A 22,912-nucleotide genomic window follows, 5' to 3' on the forward strand; every position below is an offset into this window, starting at 1 on the left:
GCCCTGCAGTGGTGAGCCCCCTACTAAAGAGTTATTTTTGAATAGGGACAAGGTACCCCTCGCTGAAGTGGTTACACTCCTCACCCCCCATCCTGGGGGCTTCTCTTGCCCTCCCCTCCTGGACTTTGGAGGAGGCAGGGAGGGACAGGAGAGCTCCACGCTTGGCAGCACACTGTCTCACAGAACAGGTGGTTTTGTTTATTTTTCTCCATTTGATTTACAAAATTGTACCCTTTACTAAAACAGCCTTGGGGCTTAAGCACAACAAGTACATGCACAATGAGATGACATTTAATTACAGAAATATAAGCAGGAGACATCATGATGGAGCAGCAGAACTTACTGCGAAATAAACATTCACGCAGCTCCCCATATTTGGCTGCTCAGCAGCTGAGATAATGAGGAGACAGAAGGGTCTTCTGCTTTCACCTTGATCACCTACAGATGTCAGCAAGGCCAGGGATAGGACCAGTCTGTAAGGTCCAAAATGTACAGCCCCAGTCCCTGCCTCTCGTCACTCTGTACTTTAATGGGGATAGGGGGTGGGGGGTGGTGGGGGCGCTTCTCTGGGCTTTTTGCTTCCTTTCCCTGCTTGTTTTAGGGAAGCAATCTACTAGTATTACTAGTACCAAAGAAAAGTTCTAGGCCGGGTGCAGTGGCTCACACCTGTAATCCCAGCACTTTGGGAGGCTGAGGCAGGTGAATCACCTGAGGTCAGGAGTTTGAGACCAGCCTGCCCAACATGGAGAAACCCTATCTCTATTAAAAATACAAATTAGCCGGGCGTGGTGGTGCATGCCTGTAATCCCGGCTACTCGGGAGGCTGAGGCAGGGAAATTGCTTGAACCTGGGAGGTGGAGGTTGCAGTGAGCCAAGATCGAGCCATTGCACTCTAGCCTGGGCAACAAGAGTGAAACTTCATCTCAAAACAAACAAACAAACAAACAAACGAAAAGGGAGAAAGAAAAGTTCTAGAAGTCATTATGGTATAGTAGAAAGAACTTGCTACCTTTTTGTTTTTTTAAAGACAAACTGACTTTGGTTCAAATCCTGGCTTGTCACTTACGAGCTGTGTTGAACTTCCACAAATCACATAAATTCTCTCAGCTTCCATTCTCTCATCCCTTCTGCAAGGTTGTTGGTTGTAATGACGTAACTGGTTTACTGGGAGGCTCATCTCACTAGGGGCATAAATATGAAATGGTTTTATTTTTTCTGCAACTGCCCCCAGTGTGCTTATGTCACATCCCCCTATTTTTCACCGGGTAACATCTCCTTTCTTGACAGCTCAGCCCCGTTCCATAACATTGCAGTCAGCTTTTAATACTAAACCGTTACTTCTGATCCTTAAGACTCTGCCCTGTTTGTTCATTTTCAAATTTCAATCTTCTACCCAATCCAAATATTTTTCCTACCCTCCTAAGATTGTCACTATCAATATTTTATCAATACAGAATGCCCAGTGAAATTAGAATTTTAGACAGTGTTTAACATAAGTGTCATATGATACTTTTATTTGTATTTGCGAATTCTTGCAATCCTACACCTTCCCAGCGGCACAGGCTACTACTTTGGCTTTAGAGAAGTGGTTTGCAGCCCCAGCTGCTCATTAAAAATGTCAGTGCCTAGGTTCCACTCCAGACCAGTTAAACCAGAATATCTGGGCTCATGAAGAATTCCTGAAAGCTTCCCCATGTGATTCTCATGGGCAACCCAGGCTGACAGGACGGCCGGACCCTGGGAGGGCGGCCTGGCCTCCTCAGCTTCCCCCAACACCTCCCCCTTCCCAGCATGCACTGCGCTGGTGTTGGGGGCAGGAGGAGAAAGACAGGCAGGTCTCATCTTACTTGGATGCCTGTTGTAAGCTTGTAATCCTCTCTGTTGGCCACCACAGCTCCTCCATTTGATGACGACGGGCCATTTGTTCCAGGGTATGGCAGGCGTCCAAATATGGGCACTTCTGTGAAACCGGTTTGTTGGTTCCTCGGAGGGCCCTGTGAGGGTCTTCCTGCTGCTTCGCCTGTGGTGTGGGAGATCAGTATTCAGCTTACTCTCCCCAGATCAGCCCTCTGACAGAAGCAGCCCTGAGCCCCTAACAGCCTCTTGCTGCCAAGGGTCCCCTCCCTGACTAGGCAGTCTTGTTGGGGTGTGTGGAATACTGGGGTTGTCTGTCACAGGTTACAGACAGGGATGGAGGGAACTAGGGAAGGCATTTCTCCTTCCAGGCTTTGGTAGGTCACGGAAACCTGAGTGTCTTGAAAGACTCAGAACCTCTGCTGGTCCAGGGGCATGGCAACGTTCCTATGCTAGACAGCCGCAGCGCCACATTAGTATAGGCAGAGGCTCAGTTTAGTCTCCTCCCTTAAGAAAATTCATAGCACCCCCTCCCACCTCCACCCTCCTCGACCTTAGGGAGATGCAGGCCTAACACAAAGAGACTGTCTTCTCCATACTCCCAGTTCACCTGGAGGAGACAGGAGTTGGGGGGTTTGTGTTTGTGGGGCTGAAATTGGAATTTCTCAGCAAGCCCTGTGGGGACTTAGCTTGTCCCAAACACTGTAGTTCTCTGACCTCTTAGAAGGGAGTATCCAGCACCTCTTGTTCTCAGATGAGAGCCCTAGTTCCCACTTCAACAGTCCTGCACCCACCAGCATGGTTCACTCCTAATAACTGATGTTTGTTGAAATTTTCTATGTGCCAGACACTGTGCTCAGCTGCTTCATTCATTATCTCCTTTAATCTTCAAAGCAGGGCAGGGAGATAGGAATCACTTTTCTATTTTTTAGATAAGTAAATTTTGGCTAAGAGAGTTTAAATAATTTGCTAAAGGTCATACAGCTAATGAGAATCAGAGCTCAAATTGGACTCCAAAAGCCTTGCTTTCACCGTTATAATTTATAATATTTCCTCCCACTGATGAAATTTATGAATAAAACTTATCTTAGTGTCTGGTACACAGCAGGCACTCCACAAATATTCATTCTCTTCCTAGATAACACTCAAACTAGAAATCAATCATCCAGTACAATTTTATAGTATTCAATCCGAGTTACTTAGAAGCAGTTTAAAGCTTTGTTTCATCATCCCCATGTAGTTATCTATTAACTAATTAGCTCTTTTTAAAAACCTTCCCAGAGCAAGCAAGGATCACTCTTTTTTTTTTTTTTAATTTTACTTTAAGTTCTGGGATACACGTGCAGAATGTGCTGGTTTGTTACATAGGCACACATGTGCCATGGTGGTTTGCTGCACCTATCAACCCGTCATCTAGGTTTTAAGCCCCGCATGCATTAGGTATGTGTCCTAATGCTCTCACTCTCCTTGCCCCTAACCCCCTAACAGGCCTCAGTGTGTGATTTTCCCCTCCCTGTGTCCATGTGTTCTCATTGTTCAACTCCCACTTATGAGGAAGAACATGCAGTGTTTGGTTTTCTGTTTCTGTTTGCTATGAATGATGGCTTCCAGCTTCATCCATGTCCCTGCAAAGTACATGAACTCATTCTTTTTTATGACTGTGTAGTATTCCATGGTGTATATGTGCCACAAGGATCACGCTTTAAAAACACCTAATATGTGCCAGGCACTGTGCTAGTATTAAAGTTAGAGGTTAAATACTTGTGTTAGTTCCCCGTGGCTGCCGTAACAAATGACTACAAACTGGGTGGCTGAAAACAGTGGAAATTTACTCTCTCATAGAACTGGAGCCCAGAAGTCTGAAATCAAGGTGATATCCAGAGTCAAGCTCCCACTGAAGGCTCTTGGGAAATATCCTTCTTTGCCTCTTCCACTTTCTGATGACTTCAGGGTATCTTTCTAATCTCTGGCCTTCTCCCTGTATCTGTGTCTTCTTCTTTTTCTGTCTTGTCTAAGGATTCTTGTCATAAGATTTAGGGCCCACACAAATAATTCAAGATCCTTAACTTATATCTACAAAGACCCTTTCTCCAAATAAGGTCACCTTCACAGGTTACAGGTGTTAGGATATGAATTTATCTTTTGGAGGGCCACCATTAACCCAGTACAAAGTGATAGCATGCTGTGTTGAAGGAGCTTGGGTTTGGCCTTTGGAGTCAAAACGTGTTCAAATCCCATCTATGCCCCCAACTCACTTGGGCAAATCACTCAACTTTTCTGACACATAAGTTTGGGTCTTCTGAGAAACAAACACCATGTAGAATTAGACATGCAAGAGATTTATTGGAAGAAAATTCCTGTGAAGGATAAAAGGCAAAGAGCAGGAATGGGCAAGGACAGTCTTAGACTCCAAGGCAGGTCTGACATCTGTGAAAGAAGAGTGGTAAGGAAGGAGGATTGTGTAGGAAAAGCCCCAGATTTTTCTGAGACATTTTCAGACAGGCCAATGGGAAGTCCCTGAGTGAACATTGCCCATTAGATGAGACCTGCATCCTCCAGGAATGGGCCATCTCTGATGCCCCAGCTGTGCTCAGTCACTGGCCAGCAGCAGCCCAGGGAAAGCAATGCCTTAGTTCAAATTTGGGAATAATTCTAGAGTAACAGTGGGGCTGTCAACTAACTATACTCTCCACAGAAGATTCTCTGGAAGGAGATTTGAGCAGAGTATTTTCATGGCCACCACATTAGTATTTTCTTTTATGTTTTTTAAATTTCTAAAATAGTAATAATAATACCTACTTGGCCACAATGCTGTAAAGACTAGACACATGTAAAGTGCCTAAGGTGGTCCTGGCACACAGTAGATCCATCGTAGCTCACCTTCAGGATGGTCCCCAGTGATCCCTGGTTCTTGGTAATCACTCTTGTATAACCGCCTCCTGTTGAGTGTGGGCTGGATTTAATAACTCACATCTAACAAGTAGAATAAGACAGAAGTGACAGTGTGTGGCTTGTACAATGCATAAAGAATCCATCAAAAAGTCAGAATTCTCTTCACTTAGAGAAGTAGGAAAAGGCTATGATGTGTAACCATGAATCTCTGACATAGCATGTAATCTAATACTTAGATGTGAGGGCAGGTTTAATGGATGACTTCCAGGAAATATTTTCTTATTCTTAAGAAAAGAATTCTTCTTTTCAAGAAATATCAAATATTTAAGGAACTGACACCAGTCCTTCTCAAACTTTTCCAAAATATTGAACAGGAGGAAATACACCCTAACTCATTCTAGGTATTCCAATTTCCCCGTATCCTTGCCAATGCTTGTTTTTCGATTTTGTTTGTTTTGTTTTTGATAATTTCCGTCTGAGTGGATATGAAGTTGTATCTCATTATGTCTTTTACTTGCGTTTCCTTAATGATTAGTGTGTCTTTTCATGTGCTTATTGGCCATTTGTGTAGCTTTGAAGAAGTATCTATTCAAGTCCTTTGCCCATTTGTATATTCAGTTGTTTGTTTTGTTTTTGTTAAGTTGTAGGAGTTCCTTAAATAGTTTGGATATTACTCTCTTATCAGATATATAATTTGCAACATTTTCTCCCATTCTGTGGGTTGCCTTTTCACTCTGTTTATAGTGGCCTATGATACATAAAAGGTTTTAATTTTGATGAAGTACAATTTATCAATTTTATCCTTTGTTGTCTGTGCTTTTGGTGTCAAAGCCAAGAAATCATTGCCAAATCCAGTGTCAAGAAGCTTTTCCCAATGTTTTCTTCTAAGAATTTTATAGCTCTTGTATTTAAGTCTCTGATTCATTTTAAATTAATTTTGGTATATGGATGAAAGGTAAGGGTCCAACTTCATTATTTACATGTGGATATCCAGTTTTGAATTAGTTATTCTAAATGAATTTAGACTTATGGAGAAACTCACTGCATTATTTTTATTTTTCCCTGAAGATTAGCACAAACTTTATCAGAGTCTGTGGAATGGTCTTTGGTAACCCCAGTCTAGGGAGAGACAATGGTGGCCTGAAATATAGCAGAACAGAGTAGGGTGGGAGAAGAAGGGCTTAATTTGAGAGTTTCTCTGATGCAGAATTGATAGGATGTCATGGCTGGCAGAAAATGGCCTGTGAAGTCAGGGCACAGGGTCTGTTCAAGTGATAGGGCAGATCATATTTTCTTTAATAGTGCAATATAGAGAAAATATTCTAAAAGCTGGAAGCCACAGTACAATTTCTCTCAAGGAGCAATTTGGGTTTAAAAAATATCTTGGTTTATTCATTGGGGTGAGAAATAAAACATAAAACTTGCTGTAAAGAAGAAGATAAGAAGAAGGAAGGCTGAACTAGTTTGCAAAGGAAATGAGAATGTTCTGGTTTTGCATAGCAGCTGGAGAAGAAGAGGGTGAGGGGCCCAGGAAGTGAGGGAAAATAAACAAGATGCAATGAAGTTGGAGCCAGAGTTGTTGAGCATGATGGTGGAAACTGGTGACTAAGGGGAAAAGAAAGCCAGATTGGAGGGGGAGCATAGAGACTTTGGAAAACAGGCTAATCTTTTATGTTGAGTTTTTGTTGTTCTATGTGTTATGTAGTCATCTCCATTGTCTTCAACTTCCAGTAAACATCTGCCACATACTCTGCCTTGTGGTACTGGTTCTTCGGGAAGGTTAAGTCAAAGAAAGAAGGACTCAGTACCTTTATAGGAACAAGGTAGAGAGGACAATGAGGTGACATGCAAAAGGGAGCTGTTTCCTTCCACAACTATTAAACAAAACCTTGCACTTTCCAAGATTGAACCAATTTGAACCAGTCCCTGTGGTGCAAGGAACACTAGGTGCTGATGGGCTTTTCTTTTTTGGTTACTCCCTGTCTTCACCCATTTTGTGCTGCTATGACAGAATGCCACAGATTGGGTAATTTATTTATTTATTTATTTTTATTTTTATTTTTATTTTTTTTGAGACAGAGTCTCACTCTGTCACCCAGGCTGGAGTGCAGTGGTGCGATCTCAGCTCACTGCAAGCTCCACCTCCCGGGTTCATGCCATTCCCCTGCCTCAGCCTCCTGAGTAGCTGGGACTACAGGCGCCCGCCACCACACCCTGTTAATTTTTTTGTATTTTTAGTAGAGACGGGGTTTCAGCATGTTAGCCAGGATGGTCTTGATCTCCTGACCTCGTGATCCGCCCACGTTGGCCTCCCAAAGTTCTGGGATTACAGGCATGAGCCACCACGCCCGGCCCAGACTGGGTAATTTATACAGGAAGAAATGTATTTGGCTCACAGATGTGGAGGCTGGGAAGTCCAAGGGCATAGTGCTGGCTTCTACTCAGCATCTGGTGAGGGCCTTCTTGCTGTGTCATTCCATGGTAGAAGACAGAAGAGCAAGAGAACAAGAGGGAGTCAAGCTTGTCATAACAAGCCCACTGTCAAGATGACTAACGCATTCCCTTGATAACAACTTTAATTTATTCATGAAGGCAGAACCTTCATGACCTAATCTCCTCTTCCTAGGTCCCATGCCCCAACACTGTTTCACTGGGGGTTAAGTTCCCAACACAGAAAATTTGGAAGACACATTCAAACCACAGCACTCCCCATCTCTGAAATAATCACTGAGACGAAGAGGTGAGGTTATACTGACAGCAATAGGGGCAGGGTCAACCCACTCAAATCATGGCTTCTACACATGGAGGAAGGGCAGGTGAGTGTGCATGGATGCTGGAGAGACAACTGCAATGTTCACTTCATGGGTTTGAGGCAGTTTTTTTTTAATTAGTACATAGTATGTATACATATATTTATAGAGTAGATGAGATATTTGATACAAATGTACAATGTATAATAATCACATCAGGGTAAATGAAGTATCCACACCTCAAGCATTTATCGTTTCTTTGTACTACAAACATTCCAATTGTACTCTTTTAATTGTTTTAAAATGCACAATAAATTACTGTTTAGTGTAGTTACCCTGTTGTGCTATCAAATACTAGATCTTATTTAATCTTTCTAACTATATTTTTGTACCCTTTAATCACCACTGCACCCCCCTCCCCCAACACTACCTTTCCCAGCCTCTGGCAACCATCATTCTACTCTCCATCTCCATGAGTTCAGTTATTTTAATTTTTAGCTCCCACCAATGAGTGAGCATATGTGAAGTTTCTCTTTCTGTGCCTGGCTTATTTCATTGAACATAAGGACCTCCAGTTCCATCCCTGTTGTTGCAAATGACAGGATCTCATTCTTTTTTATGACTGAATAGTACTCCATTGTGTATATGTATCACGTTTTCTTTCTCCATTCATCTGTTGATGGATACTTAGATTGCCTCCAAATCTTGGCTATTGTGAATAGTGCCACAATAAATGTGGAAGTGCACATATTTCTTCAAAATACTGATTTCCTTTCTTTGGGGTATATACCTGGCAGTGGGATTGCTGGATTATGTAGTAATTATATTTTTAGTGTTTTTTAAGGAACTACCGTACTTTTCTTCATAGTGGTTGTACTAATTTACATTCCCACCAACAGTGTATCAGGGTTTTCTTTTCTCCACATCCTCAGAAGCATTCATTATTGTCTTTTGGATAAAAACTATTTTTACTGTGGTGAGGTGATCTCTCATTGTAGCTTTGATCTGCATTTATCTGATGATCACTAATGTTGAGCACCTTTTCATACACCTGTTTGCCATTTTTGTGTCTCCTTTAGAGAAATATCTATTCTGCTCTTTTGCCCATTTTTAATCAGATGGTTAGATTTTGTCCTATAGAGTTCTTTGGGCTTCTTATGTATTCTCGTTATCAATCGCTTGTCAGATGGGTAGTTTGCAAACATTTTCTCCCATTCTGTGGGTGGTCTATTCACTTTGTTGATGTTTCCTTTGCTGTGCAGAAGCTTTTTAACTCGATGTGATCCCATTTGTCCATTTTGCTTTGGTTGCCTGTGCTTGTGGGGTATTACTCAAGGAATCTTTGCCCAGTCCGATGTCCTGGAGAGTTTCCCCAATGTTTTCTTTTAGTTGTTTCATAGTTTGAGGTCTGAGATGTAAGTGTTTAGTCCATTTTGATTTGATTTTTACATATGGCATGAGATAGGGATCTAGTTTCATTCTTTTGCAGATGGATATCCAGTTTTCCCAGAACCATTTATTGAAGAGACTATGCTTTCCCCAATGTATATTCTTGGCACTTTTGTCAAAAATGAGTTCACTGTAGATATGTGGGTTTATTTCTGGGTTCTGTATTCTGTTACATTGGTCTGTGTGTCTGTCTTTACGCCAGTACTATGTCATTTTGGTTACCATAACCATAGCTCTGTGGTATAATTTGAAGTCAGGTAATGTGATTCCTCCCATTTTGTTCTTTTTGCTCAGTGAATTAGTCTGTTCTCACACTGCTAATAAAGACATACCCGAGACTGGGTAATTTATAAAGGAAAGAGGTTTAATTGACTCACAGGTCCACATGACTGGGAAGGCCTCACAATCATGGTGGAAGGCAAAGGAGGAGGAAAGTCACCTCTTACATGGCAGCAGGCAAGAGAGCATGTGCAGGGGAACTCCCCTTTATACAACCATCAGATCTCGTGAGACTTATTCGCTATCATGAGAACAGCATGGGAAAGACCTGCCCCCATGATTCAATTACCTCCCACCAGGTCCCTCCCACAACATGTGGGAATTATGGGAGCTACAATTCAAGATGAGATTTGGGTGAGGACACAGCCTAACCATATCATTCATGATAGCTTTGGCTATTCTGGGTCCTCTGTGGTTCCATATAAATTTTAGGATTGTTTTTTCTACTTCTGTAAAGAATGTCATTGGTATTTTGATAGAGATTACATTGAATCTGTAGATTGCTTTTGGTAGTGTGAATATTTTAACAATATTGATTCTTCCAATCCATGAACATGGAATATCTTTTCATTTTGTGTGTCTGTGTGTGTGTGTGTGTGTGTGTGTGTCCTCTTCAATTCCTTGCATCAGTGTTTTATAGTTTCTATTGTAAAGACTTTTCACTTCTTTGGTTATGTTTATTCCTAGGTAGCTTATTTTATTGGTAGCTATTATTAATAGGATTAGTTTCTTCATTTCTTTTTCAGATTATTCACTGTTGGAATATAGAAAGACTACTAACCTTTGTTTATTTATTTTGTATCCTGCAACTTTACTGAATTTGTTTATCAGTTCAAATAGTTTTTTGGTGGAGTTTTGGGGTTTTTCCAAATATAAGATTATATCATCTGCAAACAAGGATAATTTGACTTCTTCCTTTCCAATTTGGATGTCTTTATTTTGTCTGATTGCTCTAGCTAGAACTTCCAGTACTATGTGGAACAACAGTGGTGACAGTGGGCATGCTTATCTTCTTCCAGATCTTAGGAGGAAAGGCTTTCAGTTTTTCCCTATTCAATATAATACTAGCTGTGGGTCTGTCATATATAGTTCTTATTATGTTGAGGTATGTTCCTTCTATATGCAGTTTTTCAAGGGTTATTACCATGAAGGGATATTAAACTTTGTCATCTACTTTTTCAGCATTACTTGAAATAATCATATGATTTTTTTCCTTCATTCTGTTGATATGATGTATTACATGGATTGATTTGCATATATTGAATTATCCTTGCATCCCTGAGATAAATCGCACTTGATCTTGATGAACGATCTTTTTAGTGTGTTGTTAAGTTTGGTTTGCTAGTATTTATTTTGTTGATAATTTTTGCATTAATACTCATCAGGGATATCTTTGGTGTTTTTAGAAAACTAAAAAAAATCATTTTTTTGGATGCATCTTTGTCTGGTTTTGGTATCAGGGTAATACTGGCCTCATACAATGAGTTTGGAAGTATTCCCTCCTCTTCTTTTTTTTTTTAATAGCTTGGGTAGGATTGATATGAGATCCTCTTTAAATGCTTCGGAAAATTCAGCAGTGAAGCCATGGGGTCTCAGGGTATTCTTTACTGGGAGACTTTTTATTATGACTTCAATCTCATTACTTGTTATTAATCTGTTCAGGTTTTAGATTTTTTCATGGTTCAATCTTGGTAGGTTGTATGTGTCTAGGAATTTGTCCATTTCTTCTAGGTTTTCTAATTTATTGGCATATAGTTGCTCATAGTTGTCTCTAATGATCCTTTGAATTTCTGTGACATCAGTTGCAGTGTCTCCTTTTTCCTCTCTGATTTTATTTATTTAGGTCTTCTTTCTTGGTTTGCTAGCCTGGCTAAAGGTTTGTCAGTTTTGTTTATCTCTTTTTTTTAAAAAAAAAGTTTTGTTTCATTGATTTTTTGTATTGTTTTATTCATTTCTATGTCATTTATTTCTGCTCTGATTTTTATTACTTATTTTCTTCTACAAATTTTAGGTTTGGTTTGCTCTTGCTTTTATAGTTTTTAAAGATGCATTGTTAGGTTGTTTGTTTAAGTTTTTCTGCTTTTTTGATGTAGATGTTTATTGCTACAAACTTTCCTTTTACTACTGTTTTTGTTGTATCCTATAGGTTTTTGTACTTATTGTTTCCATTTTTTGTTTCAAGAAATTTTAAATTTTTCTTCTTATTTTCTTAATTGACCCACTGGCCATTCAAGAGCATATTGTTTAATTTCCATGTGCTCGTATAGTTCCCAATGTTCCTCATGTTATTGATTTCTAATTTTATTACATTGTGGTCAGAGAAGATGCAATATAATTTCAATTTTTTTGAATTTTTATAAAGACTTGTTTTGTGGCCTAACATATGGTCTATCCTTGAGAATGATCCATGAAGTGAGGAGAGGAATGTGTATTCTGCAGCCATTGGTTGAAATGTTCTGTAAATATCTATTAGGTCCTTTTGGTTAATGGTGCAGATTAAGTCTGATGTTTTGTGGTTTGTCTTCTGTCTGTACGATCTGTCCAATGCTGAAAGTAGGATGTCGAAGTCTCCAGCTATTATTGTATTGGGGCCTATCTCTCTCTCTTTGGCTGTAATGATATTTGCTTTATATATCTTGGTCCTCCAATGTTGAGTGCTTATATATTTACAATTGTTATATCCTCTTGCTGAATTGACCCCTTTACAATTACATAATGACCTTCTTTGTCTCTTCTTATAGTTTCTGTCTTAAAATCTATTTTGTCTGATATAAGTATAGCTACTTCTGCTCTTTTTTGGTTCCCATTGGCATAGAATATATTTTTCCATTTCTTTGTGTGTCTTTATACATAAAGTGTGTTCCTTGTAGGCAACAGATCATGGGGTTTTGTTTGTTTGTTTGTTTTTTGAGACAGAGTCTCACTGTCTTGCCCAGGCTGGCATGCAGTGGCACAATCTTGGCTCATTGCAACCTCTGCCTCTCAGACTCAAGTGATCCTCCTACCTTGGCCTCCTGAGTAGCTGGGACTATAGACACATGCTACCATGCCTGGCTAATTTTTGAATGTTTTGTAGAGACAGGGTTTTGCCATGTTGCCCAGGCTGGTCTTGAACTCCTGGGCTCAAGCAATACACCTGCCTCAGGCTCCCAAATTGCTGGGATTACAGGTGTGAGCCACTGCACCCGGCTCGGATCATGTTTTTTAATTCATTCAGCCACTCTATACCTTTTGATTGGAGAGTTTAGTCCATTTATATTCAATGTTATTATTGATAAGGACTTACTTATCGATTTTTTTCCTGGTTGTTGTGTGGTCTGTCCTTCCTTCCTTCCTTCCTTCCTTCCTTCCTTCCTTCCCCCCTCCCTCCCTCCCTTCCTCCCTCCCTTCCTTCCTTCCATCTGTCCGTCCATCTGTCTTCCTTTTTGTGAAGGTGATTTTTTTTCTGGTGGTGTGTTTTAATTTCTTGCTTTTTATTTTTTGTGTATCTAATGTAGGCTTTTTTAATTTGAGGTTACCATGAAGCTTGCTAATAATATCTTATAACCAATTATTTTAAACTAATGACAACTCAACATTGATAGCAAAAACGAACAAGCAAAGACAAAACTAATACAAAGTCTACATTTTAACTTCATCACCCCTACTTTTTAACTTTTAGTTGTTTCTATTTATATCTTACACTGTCTGTCTTGAAAAGTTGTTATCGTCATCGTAGTTAATAGGTTCATCTTTTGGTCTTTCTACTCAGGGCATGAGTAGTTTACACACCACTATTACCTTGTCATAATATTTTGTGTTTATCTCTATACTTAGTATTATCAGTGAGTTTTGTACCTTCAGATGTTTTCTTATTGCTCATTAACAAGAACATGAATCACAAATGAATTTTTGTGAACATGAATTTGCATGTCATCCTTGTGCAAGGGCCATGGTAATCTTTCTGTATCATTCCAATTTTAGTATATGTGCTGCTGAAGAGAGCATTGAGCCAGTTTTTACAATGTTAAAGTGAGATTTGGAAGACCTAGGGATGTCCAGGTTGCTAATGCTTGGGTTGTACAAGATAAGAAATACTAAAGTCCAGTAAAAGAAAAAAAAAGCATATTGGCTTGACGTTCTTTGATTATAGTGTTTAAGTGTTTTTCAACCATCCTGATTTTAAAATATAAACTTCAGTATATTCATGGAAACAAGGTACAGTTGTTGAGAGCCAGTGTTTCAGGGTTCAAATCCCAGCTTTACCCTTTACTTTTACTTCTGTGATTCAGTCTTCTCATCCATACAATGAAGGTAATAATAATGCTTGCCTCATAACATTATGATATGGTTTGGCTCTGTGTCCCCACCTGAATCTCATCTTCAATTGTAATCCCCATGTTTCAAGGGAGGGACCTATAATCCCCACATGTTGAGGGAGGGAAGCAATTGGATCACGGGGGCGGTTCCCCCATCTTGTTCTCACAATAGTGAGTTATCATGAGATCTGATGGTTTTATAAGTGTCTGGCATTTCGCCTGCTTGCACTTCTCTCTCCTGATGCCATGTGAAGAAGGTCCTTGCTTTGCCTTCACCTGCCACCATGGTTGTAAGTTTCCTGAGGTGTTCTCAGCCATGTGGAACTGTGAGTCAATTAAACCTCTTTTCTTTATAAATTACCCGGTCTCAGGAAAGTTCTTTATAGCAGTGTGAGAATGGACTAATACAGAGAATTGGTACTGCGGAGAGTGAGGTACTGCTATAAGGATACCCAAAAATGTGGAACCAACTTTGTAACAGGCAGAGGTTGGAACAGTTTCAAGGGCTCAGAAGAAGACAGGAAGATGTGGGAAAGTTTGGAACTTCCTAGAGACTTGTCGAATGGTTTTGGCCAAAATGCTGATAGTGATATGGACAGTGAAGTCCAGGCTGAGGTGGTCACAGATGGAGATGAGGAATTTATTGGAAACTAGAGCAAGGGTCATTCTTGCTATGCTTTAGCAAAGAGACTGGTGGCATTTTGCCCCTGCCCTAGAGATCTGTAGAACTTTGAACTTGAGAGAGATGATCTGAAATTGGAACTTCCATTTAAAAGGGAAGCAGAGCATAAAAGTTTGGAAAATCTGTAGTCTGACAATGTAATAGAAAAGAAAAACCCATTTTCTGGGGAGAACTTCAAGCCAACTGCAGAAATTTGCATAAGTAACAAGGAGTCAAATGTTAATCACCAAGACAATGGGGAAAATATCTCCAGGGCCTATCAGAGGTCTTCACAGTAGCCCCTCCCATCACAGGTTGGGAAGCCTAGGAGGAAAAAATGGTTTAATGGGCCAGGCCCAGGGCCTTGCTGCTTTGTGCCATCTCAGGACTTGGTTCTCTGCATCCCAGTCATGGCTAAAAGGCGCCAATGTACAACTCAGGCCATTGCTTCTGAGGGTGCAAGCCCCAAGGTTTGGCAGCTTCCATGTGGTGTTGGGCCTGCACGTGCACAGAAGTCAAGAACTGAGGTTTGAGAAACTCTGCCTAGATTTCAGAGAATGTATGGAAATGCCTGGATGTCCAGGCAGAAGTCTGCAGGGGCAAAGCCCTCATGGAGAACCTCTGCTAGAGCAGTGCAAAGGGGAAATACAGGGTTGGAGCCCCCACACAGGGTCGCCACTGGGGCACTGCCTAGAGGAGCTGTGAGAAGAGGGCCACCATCCTCCAGACCCCAGAATGGCAGATCCACCAACAGCTTGCACTGTGTGTCTGGAAAAGCCTCACACACTCAACACCAGCCATGAAAGTAGCCAGGGAGTGGGGCTGTACCCTGTAAATCCACAGGGACGAAGTTGCCCAAGGCCATGGGAGTCCACCCTTTGCATCAGCATGCCCTGGATTTGAGACATGGAGTCAGAGTAGATTATGTTGGAGCTTTAAGATTTAATGACTGCCCCACTGGATTTTGGACTTGCATAGGACCTGTAGTCCCTTTGTTTTGGCCAATATCTCCCATTTGGAATGGATGTATTTACCCAATGCCTGTACCTTCATTGTACCTTGGAAGAAATAAACTTGTTTTTGATTTTACAGGCTCATGGATGGAAGGGACTTGCCTTGTCTCAGATGAGACTTTGGACTGCAGCTTTTGACTTAATGCTGAAATGCGGTAAGACTTTGGGGGACTGTTGGGAAGGCATGATTGGTTTTGAAATGTGAGGACATGATATTTGGTAGGGGTCAGGGATGGAATGATATGGTTTGGCTCTGTGTCCTCACACAAATCTCATCTTGAATTGTAATCCCCATGTATTGAGGGAGGGACCTGTAATCCCCACATCTTGAGGGAAGAACGTGATTGGATCATGGGGGTGGTTTCCCCTATCCTGTTCTCATGATAGTGAATGAGTTCTCATGAGATCTGATGGTTTTATAAGTGTCTGGCATTTCCCCTGCTTGCACTTCTCTCTCCTGCTGCCATGTGAAGAAGGTCCTGGCTTCCCCTTCCCCACCATGATCATAAGTTTCCTGAGGTGTCCCCAGCCATTTGGAACTGTGAGTCAATTAAACCTCTTTCCTTTATAAATTACCTAGTCTTAGAAAGTTCTTTATAGCAGTGTGAGAACGAACTAATACACATTAGTAGCAAGATTAAGTGACTAAATATTCATAAAACCCTCAGAACAACGTCTGACACATGGTGTTTATTAAATAAAAGATTAAAAACTAGAATCTTTTGAGGTCCCTAATTGTCTCCTAGATTTTATCCTTCTTCCCAGAACATATCTGCCTCCTTCCTCTCCTGACCCAGAAGAAAAAGTCTACTGAAAAGCAGAATGCAATCAGTTGACTCTCCCTAGCCTCCACAAAATAGATTCATGTCTGAGGACCAAGAATAAATAATTGGCCTGATATTGATTTGGTTTTAGGGTCATTCTTTCTTTCCAGTGACTAAGTTGTTGTATTTAGAGCACTAAGAAGTCAGTGATTTACAAAATGGTGTTTTGATTGTGGAGTGAAAAAGAATGGATACCCTCGTAAAATGGCAAAGTTAGTGGAACGGTATTTTGGCTGGGCAGAATATTTCAGGTTATCCCAGGCATTTAAAATCACAGGTAATGATTCTGTCTTAAATCCTTGATTGAAACGTTTTTTCCCACTCAGAAATTCAGACAATAATTCAGACAATGTACTGTGATGTTTATTATAGTATCTTTTATAATAGCGAAAAATTGAAAATAATTTATATGCTCAACAATAGGGACTAGTAAATGAATTATGGTGCAGCCACATACTAAAATTATGCAGCCACTAAAAGATGTATTTCAAAGAGCTTTCAATGACAGTTCAATGTTTTCAGTATAACGTTAAGCGAAAAGAGCAAGACACAAAACAGCGTAAAGTGCAGAATCTCAATTTTGTGACAAATATACACACTCACCCAGATGCTCAAAGGAAAAACAAAAAGACTAGAAGAATATATGTCAGAAGCATACTGGTGGTTGCCCCTGGGAGGTGAGATACTAGGTGGTTTTAATTTTTTCCTTATATTTTATATGCATATCCCTAAATGACAGATCTTGACAAAGGTCCACACATTCCTGCTACTGAGATCCCTGAGCTGCCCTATATTCTTCACATCCTGTCTGTCAAACTCTCCTTCCATTATGTGTGATTCCCTTGTCTCCACTCAGGAATTTTCCCTTTTTCTTAAGAGGGAAGATACGGTTTCAGTTGCTTGAAAATAACAGAATATTAATTAGTACTATCCCCTAATTGCTTCAGATGCATATATTTTGTATCCTCAACTAAATTGTTAGTTCTTTGACACTATGGACTAGGTCTTTTAGTTTTCTCTGAGTTCTTGGTACATAGGAACTCAAATACTGTGGTTTCCCTTAAATAGGCTGGGAGCCTAAAAAGGCACATAACAAACGTCTTCTAAATGAATACAGGTGACTGAGAGGCGTAAGTCGTGGGGAAGGTGATACACAACAAATAGCATCTCCTCCCTAATCAGCTGCTGAGGCACATGACCAGGGCTTTTCGAGAGCAGAGCTAGCTTTTAGGGGAAGAAAAAGTCCATGAGTGCTGATCCTGTTATAAAAACACTCTTTCCCCTGCTAGTCATTAACCTGTAAGCCCGAGTCACTCAGAGAGTGCATCAGCAATGCATGCCCTGCAGCAGAATCCCTCTCCAGTTGAATTTAACTGAGGCTTGGATGGCATAAACAAGGATCGATCCTGGAGACGTTTTAAGGGGACTTTCTGAAGTCAGAAAATGCACACCTGCTTACATACTGAAACCTTCCAACTAGGCTTCTTTTTTTAATGAAACGGTTTCATAGATAATGTCTATTTTGTGCGATAAGTTTCTTTACAAGCATCATGCAATATCTATACCACCCCGCTAAAAGGAAATTGAAGCAAAGGTAAGTATCACTGCTTCTACACTGCACTTGGTAGTCTGTCCTTCGTGTCCATGTGTCTGTCTCTTTTGGTCTCTGCCTGTCTTTCTCCAACTCTCTTTTTGGGTTTTGGTGCTGCTCCCTTGGCCAAGAATGATTCTGCCCATATTTCTTCCTGCCATCACCTGTTCTCTGCTTAGATGCCACCCCCTCCAGAGTCCCTTTTATGACCCCCCCATCCCCATGCAAACTTCTCCCCTTCCCTCAGCCTAGACTGGCTAAGATGTCCTCCTGTGTGTCTCCTTTGCACTCTGCTCTCACTCTTCACAGCATGTTTTACACTGAATGGTAATGGTCTGCTCGTCTGTCTTCCCACTAAAAGATCTGCCTCATGCAAACTGCATGAGGCCAGCGACTGGCCCTCATTCACCCCTGCATTCAGTGTGTCAGCATATGGTATAGAGTTCAGTCATTCACTCAGCAGACATTTGCTGAATGCGTCCTATGTGCCAGGCTCTGTACTAGGTGCTGGAAACAGACCATGAACAAAAACACAGTATCTAGATTACTTACCTTCTAGCTTGGAAGACAGATGTGAATCTAATAAACATACGAATAAATATTATTAAACATCCATTATAGTGCCAAGCTCTGCTCTAGATACTGGGGACTCAACAGTGAATCCCTACCCTTGAGAGTTTACATTTCTAATTACACTGTGATTACCATACAATAGAGAGATACATGGTGCCAGAGGACTTATAACAGGGCACTTGACCTGGTCTGCAGGGTGATCAGAGAAGACTTTCCTGAGGAAGTGACCTTGAAACTTCCTAAGCCTGTGCCCCGCCACACTCCATTTATTGTGCCATACACACAATAAATTGAGTGTGTGTGTGTGTTTGTGTTTGTGTGTATGAGTATCTACATCCACATCTCTATTTACATATAAAGCTCAATATAGACATAGACATAGGTATAGTCAGACATAGATATATCCTGGGTTTTGAAGGATGAGCAGAAGTTACCTAGGCAAACAGGAAGGGAAGGAATATTCCTGGCAGCTGGAGGGGTGTAGGCACAGGCTCTGATGCCGATGGCATTACAGTGCATTCATGGAGCTGGATGCAATGTAGAGACAATAGGGATGTGGAGAGAGATGGGACTGGAGAGGTGGGAAGTGCTGTTGGATACAATGGCTGTTGGATGACCAATGAGTCAGCAGCATACACTCACTGTGGGAGGTGTGACCTGCATGCATTTGCCATACTAGTTGAGGACAGTTTCTTCTTCAAGCAGGTGTACATTTCCTGGCTCTCGGTATTTGCTTCCCCTACCAACCTGCTGAGTATTTGCTGATTTATTCCAGTTGAAGCGACCACTGATGGATGTGGTGTCCCAGACCTGGCCTCATTCTCATGGTCTTTATTTTTTATTTTTTGGGGTAAGGTCTTGCTCCGTCACCCATGCTGGAATGCGGTGGCACAATCATGGCTCATGGCAGTCTCAACCTCCTGGGCTCAAGCAATCCTCCCGCCTCAGCCTCCCAGGAACTGGGAATATAGGTGTGTGCCACCGTACCCAACTAATTGAAATTTTTTTTTTTTTTTGTAGAGATGGGGTCTCACTATGTGTCCCAGGCTGCTTTCGATCTCCTGGGCTCAAGTGATCCTCCTGCCTTGACCTCCCAAAGTGCTGGGATTACTATAGGCATGAGCCACCATGCTGAACCCCCTATGGTCTTTTTAGCAGTTTCTATGTACAGGCCTCTCTCTTCACACCCATGATGTTTTGCTGCCCCTGCATATCCCTTTGCCATACTCTTTAATGCTGATAGACATCAGGGAGCTGGAATATGTTATAAAAATATTGTAAAACACAAGCAGATAGCTTAATCTACAGTCTTCACAGAGTGAAAAAAAATCGGACCACATCATTTTCTAATTTTGTTATTAGAACTCTCTCCTCCTTACACAAAGCTGAAAAATTCCTTAGGATGATCATGTAAAGTTTCCTTGAAGGATTTCATATTGTGCTTCTAAAACCTATCTTGTGCTTATTGGAACAAACCAGTAAGCTATTCCTTCGCTTGTTTCTCTCTTTTAAAAGGTCTTTTTCATAGAGCAAATTATGTCTAGATGCTAGAATAGGCTCTAATTACTTGTTTGCTTTTCATCTAAGACTCACAGGCTCCTGGTGGGTGGAATGATTCACACTGGACCAAGTGTATGACCCCTATCCTTGCTGACTATGAGGCTAAGGAAGAGACAGCAGAAGGGAGGAAAGACGACAACAGCATCTCAAAAACAAAAGAGCAAGAGATGATGGTGACAACAGGGATTAGGAAGTTACATGTCAAAATGCACAGCAAACAGAAATAAACAGGGCAGTGAAAAACACACCTGGGCCAGGCTTTGAGCACCAGAGGCTCACGTCTACTACAGATGGCCCACCCGAGGGGAACATCAATGGAATAAAGACTGGACAAAGGTGAGATGGCGCCAAGCTAGGCTAGATTTGAAAGCAGAGTCAGGAAAATAATAGATATTGGAAATCAAGAAATCAGGGCATTGAATGATGACAAGAGAGCATGACTTCCTGGAGCTGGAGACATTTCTAAGCAGTTGGCCTCCTATAGATTTCCTATGAGGTGTATCCTGGATCTTCTAGAAGATATCCGATAATTAGATACCAGGGTAAAATGGAACTAGTGAACATATTAATGTCCTTTTTTTAATGTATTTTTCTGGTCATAAAAGTAGAACATACAGATGAAAAGTGTAAAGGCAAAAATAATCAAATCCTATCACCAAGGGAGCTTATTAAGAGTCTTTTTGGGGATTCCCTGTTCAATAAATGATGCTGGGATAGCTGGCTAGCCATATGCAGAAGTATGAAACTCTGGACCACAACTTTTCACCATATACAAAAATTAACTCAAGATGGATTAAAGATTTAAATGTAAGATCTCAAACTATAAGAATCCTAGAAGAACACTTAGGAAACACCATTCTGGACATCAGCCTCGGGAAAGAATGTATAACTAAGTCCTGAAAAGCAACTGCAACAACAACAACAAAAAAATGGACAAGTGGGACCTAATTAAACTAAAGAGCTTCTGCACAACAAAAGAAAATCATCAACAGAGTAAACACAACCTACAAAATGGGAGAAAATATTCACAAACTATGCATTTGACAAAGGTCTAATATCCCGAATTTATTAGGAACTTAAACAATTCAACAAGCAAAAAACAAATAACTATTAAAAAGTGAGCAAGAGACATGAAAAGACACTTCTCAAAAGAAGACAGACAAGCAGCCAACACACATATGCAAAATGTTCAACCCCATTACTCATTAGGGAAATGCAAATCAAAACCACAACAAGATAGCATCTCACACCAGTCAGAATGGCTACTATTAAAAAGTCAAAAAATAACAGATACTGGTGAGACTGCAGAGCAAAGAGAACACTTATACACGGTTAGTGGGAATGTAAATTAGCTCAGTCACTGTGGAAAGCAGTTTGGAGATTTCCCAAGGAACTTAAAACAGAACTGCCATTCAACACAACAATCCAATTACTGGGTATATAGCCCCAAGAAAATATATTGTTCTACCAAAAAGACACATACACTGATATGTTTATCACAGCACTATTCACAGTAGCAAAGACATGGCATCAACCTAGGTGCCCGTCTATGGTGGATTGCACAAAGAAAACGTGGTACTTTTATACCTTGGAATACTATGCAACCATAAAAACAATGAAATCATGTTCTATGCAGCAACATGGATGCAGCTGGAGGCCATTATCCTAAGCAAATTAACACAAGAACAGAAAACCAAATACTCCATGTTCTCACTTATAAGTGGAAATTAAACATGGATATAAAGATGGCAACAATAGACACTAAGGACTACTAGAGTGGGAATGGAGGGAAGCAAGGGTTAAAAAACTATCGAGTACTATGCTCACTACCTGGGTGATAGAATCAGTTGTACCCCAAACCTCAGCACCATGCAACATACCCATGTAACAAACCTGCGTATGTACTCCCTGATTCTAAAATAAAAGTTGAAATTATTTTTTAAAAGACTCAGGTATTTCCTTAGGTCTTTGTTTTATCTGTGCATATCAAGCACCCTCAAACTTTCCCCCCTAAATAGGAAATAATATGAAATATTCCATGTTGTAACCTGCTTTTCTATCTTAAACATATATAAAATTGTTCTTTATCAATATATATAATTTTGTATCACTTTAATGACTAAATAGTATTCAATCATATGGATATAAGTAATTTAATCTAGGGGCTCAAAAGTTTTTTTATTTTTAATCATTATAAATAATGTTATAATGATGTGTTTGCTGATAAAATTCAGTACATAGCTGTGATTATCTTAGGATAAATTCTCACAAGTAGAATTGATAGGATAAAGGACACGCATGTTTTTAAAGAATATGAATACTATTCCAAATTTCCCTTATAAAGGTCATGCCAATTTATACCCCTGGGTCCTTCTATCAGCATATAAGCATTCCCATTTTTTCACTTTCTCAATAACATGTACTTTTCAAGATGTTAATTCAGGGGAACACTGTCCATGCTAATTAAGCAGATTTGAAGGGAAGCACACATCAAATTCTTGTTATTGCGGTTTTCTCCCATTCTCAGCCTTTCTTACACTTCCCTACACTCTCCCCTTATTTCCTCCTTGTCATTATTCGGTACCCATCTATCTCTTGCATTAAAGTTGCTTAGAAGAATCCCTACCCTTGAGTTCCTAACAAAATCCTTGCCAATGTTGTCCGTAGTCAGCACACTCATTTAATTATGCATTCATTTGTTCCAGCACTTATCAGGGACCTACCAAGCACTGAGCACATCCGTGAAATAAAACACAGGGCCAGGCGCGGTGGCTCAGGCCTGTAATCCCAGCATTTTGGGAGGCCGAGATGGGCGGATCATGACGTCAGGAATTCGAGACCAGCCTGACCAACATGGTGAAACCCCGTCTCTACTAAAAATACAAAAATTAGCTGGGCGTGGTGTTGCATGCCCATAATCCCAGCTAATCAGGAGGCTGAGGCAGGAGAATCACTTGAACCCGGGAGACGGAGGTTGCAGCCAGCGAAGATCACGCCACTGCGCTCCAGCCTGGGCGACAGAGCAAGACTTCGTCTCAAAATAAACCAAACCAAAACAAAAAAAGAACACACAGTTGTCACACTCAAGGATTTTACCATGGAGTTGAAGAGAAGAAACATACACATTTCAACAACAGTGATCAAGCATTCATGATGTAGCAGGCCCCC

The 22,912-nt window shown here is 40.7% G+C and overlaps 1 long non-coding RNA gene and 1 other non-coding gene across 2 annotated transcripts; one reads left to right on the forward strand and one right to left on the reverse strand.

The window, feature by feature from the left end:
* Positions 1 to 1,798: 1,798 nt before the first annotated feature.
* On the forward strand, positions 1,799 to 22,912 carry LOC129523978 (uncharacterized). The gene is made up of 3 exons (XR_008667621.2): positions 1,799 to 1,931; positions 15,276 to 15,351; positions 22,450 to 22,912. It is a non-coding gene; the product is annotated as an uncharacterized lncRNA (long non-coding RNA).
* On the reverse strand, positions 13,106 to 13,211 carry LOC115935649 (U6 spliceosomal RNA). Its single transcript, XR_004071273.1, has one exon. It is a non-coding gene; the product is annotated as a U6 spliceosomal RNA (small nuclear RNA).

Source organism: Gorilla gorilla, chromosome 7 (genome assembly GCF_029281585.2).
Source record: "Gorilla gorilla gorilla isolate KB3781 chromosome 7, NHGRI_mGorGor1-v2.1_pri, whole genome shotgun sequence".
NCBI lineage: Eukaryota > Metazoa > Chordata > Mammalia > Primates > Hominidae > Gorilla > Gorilla gorilla.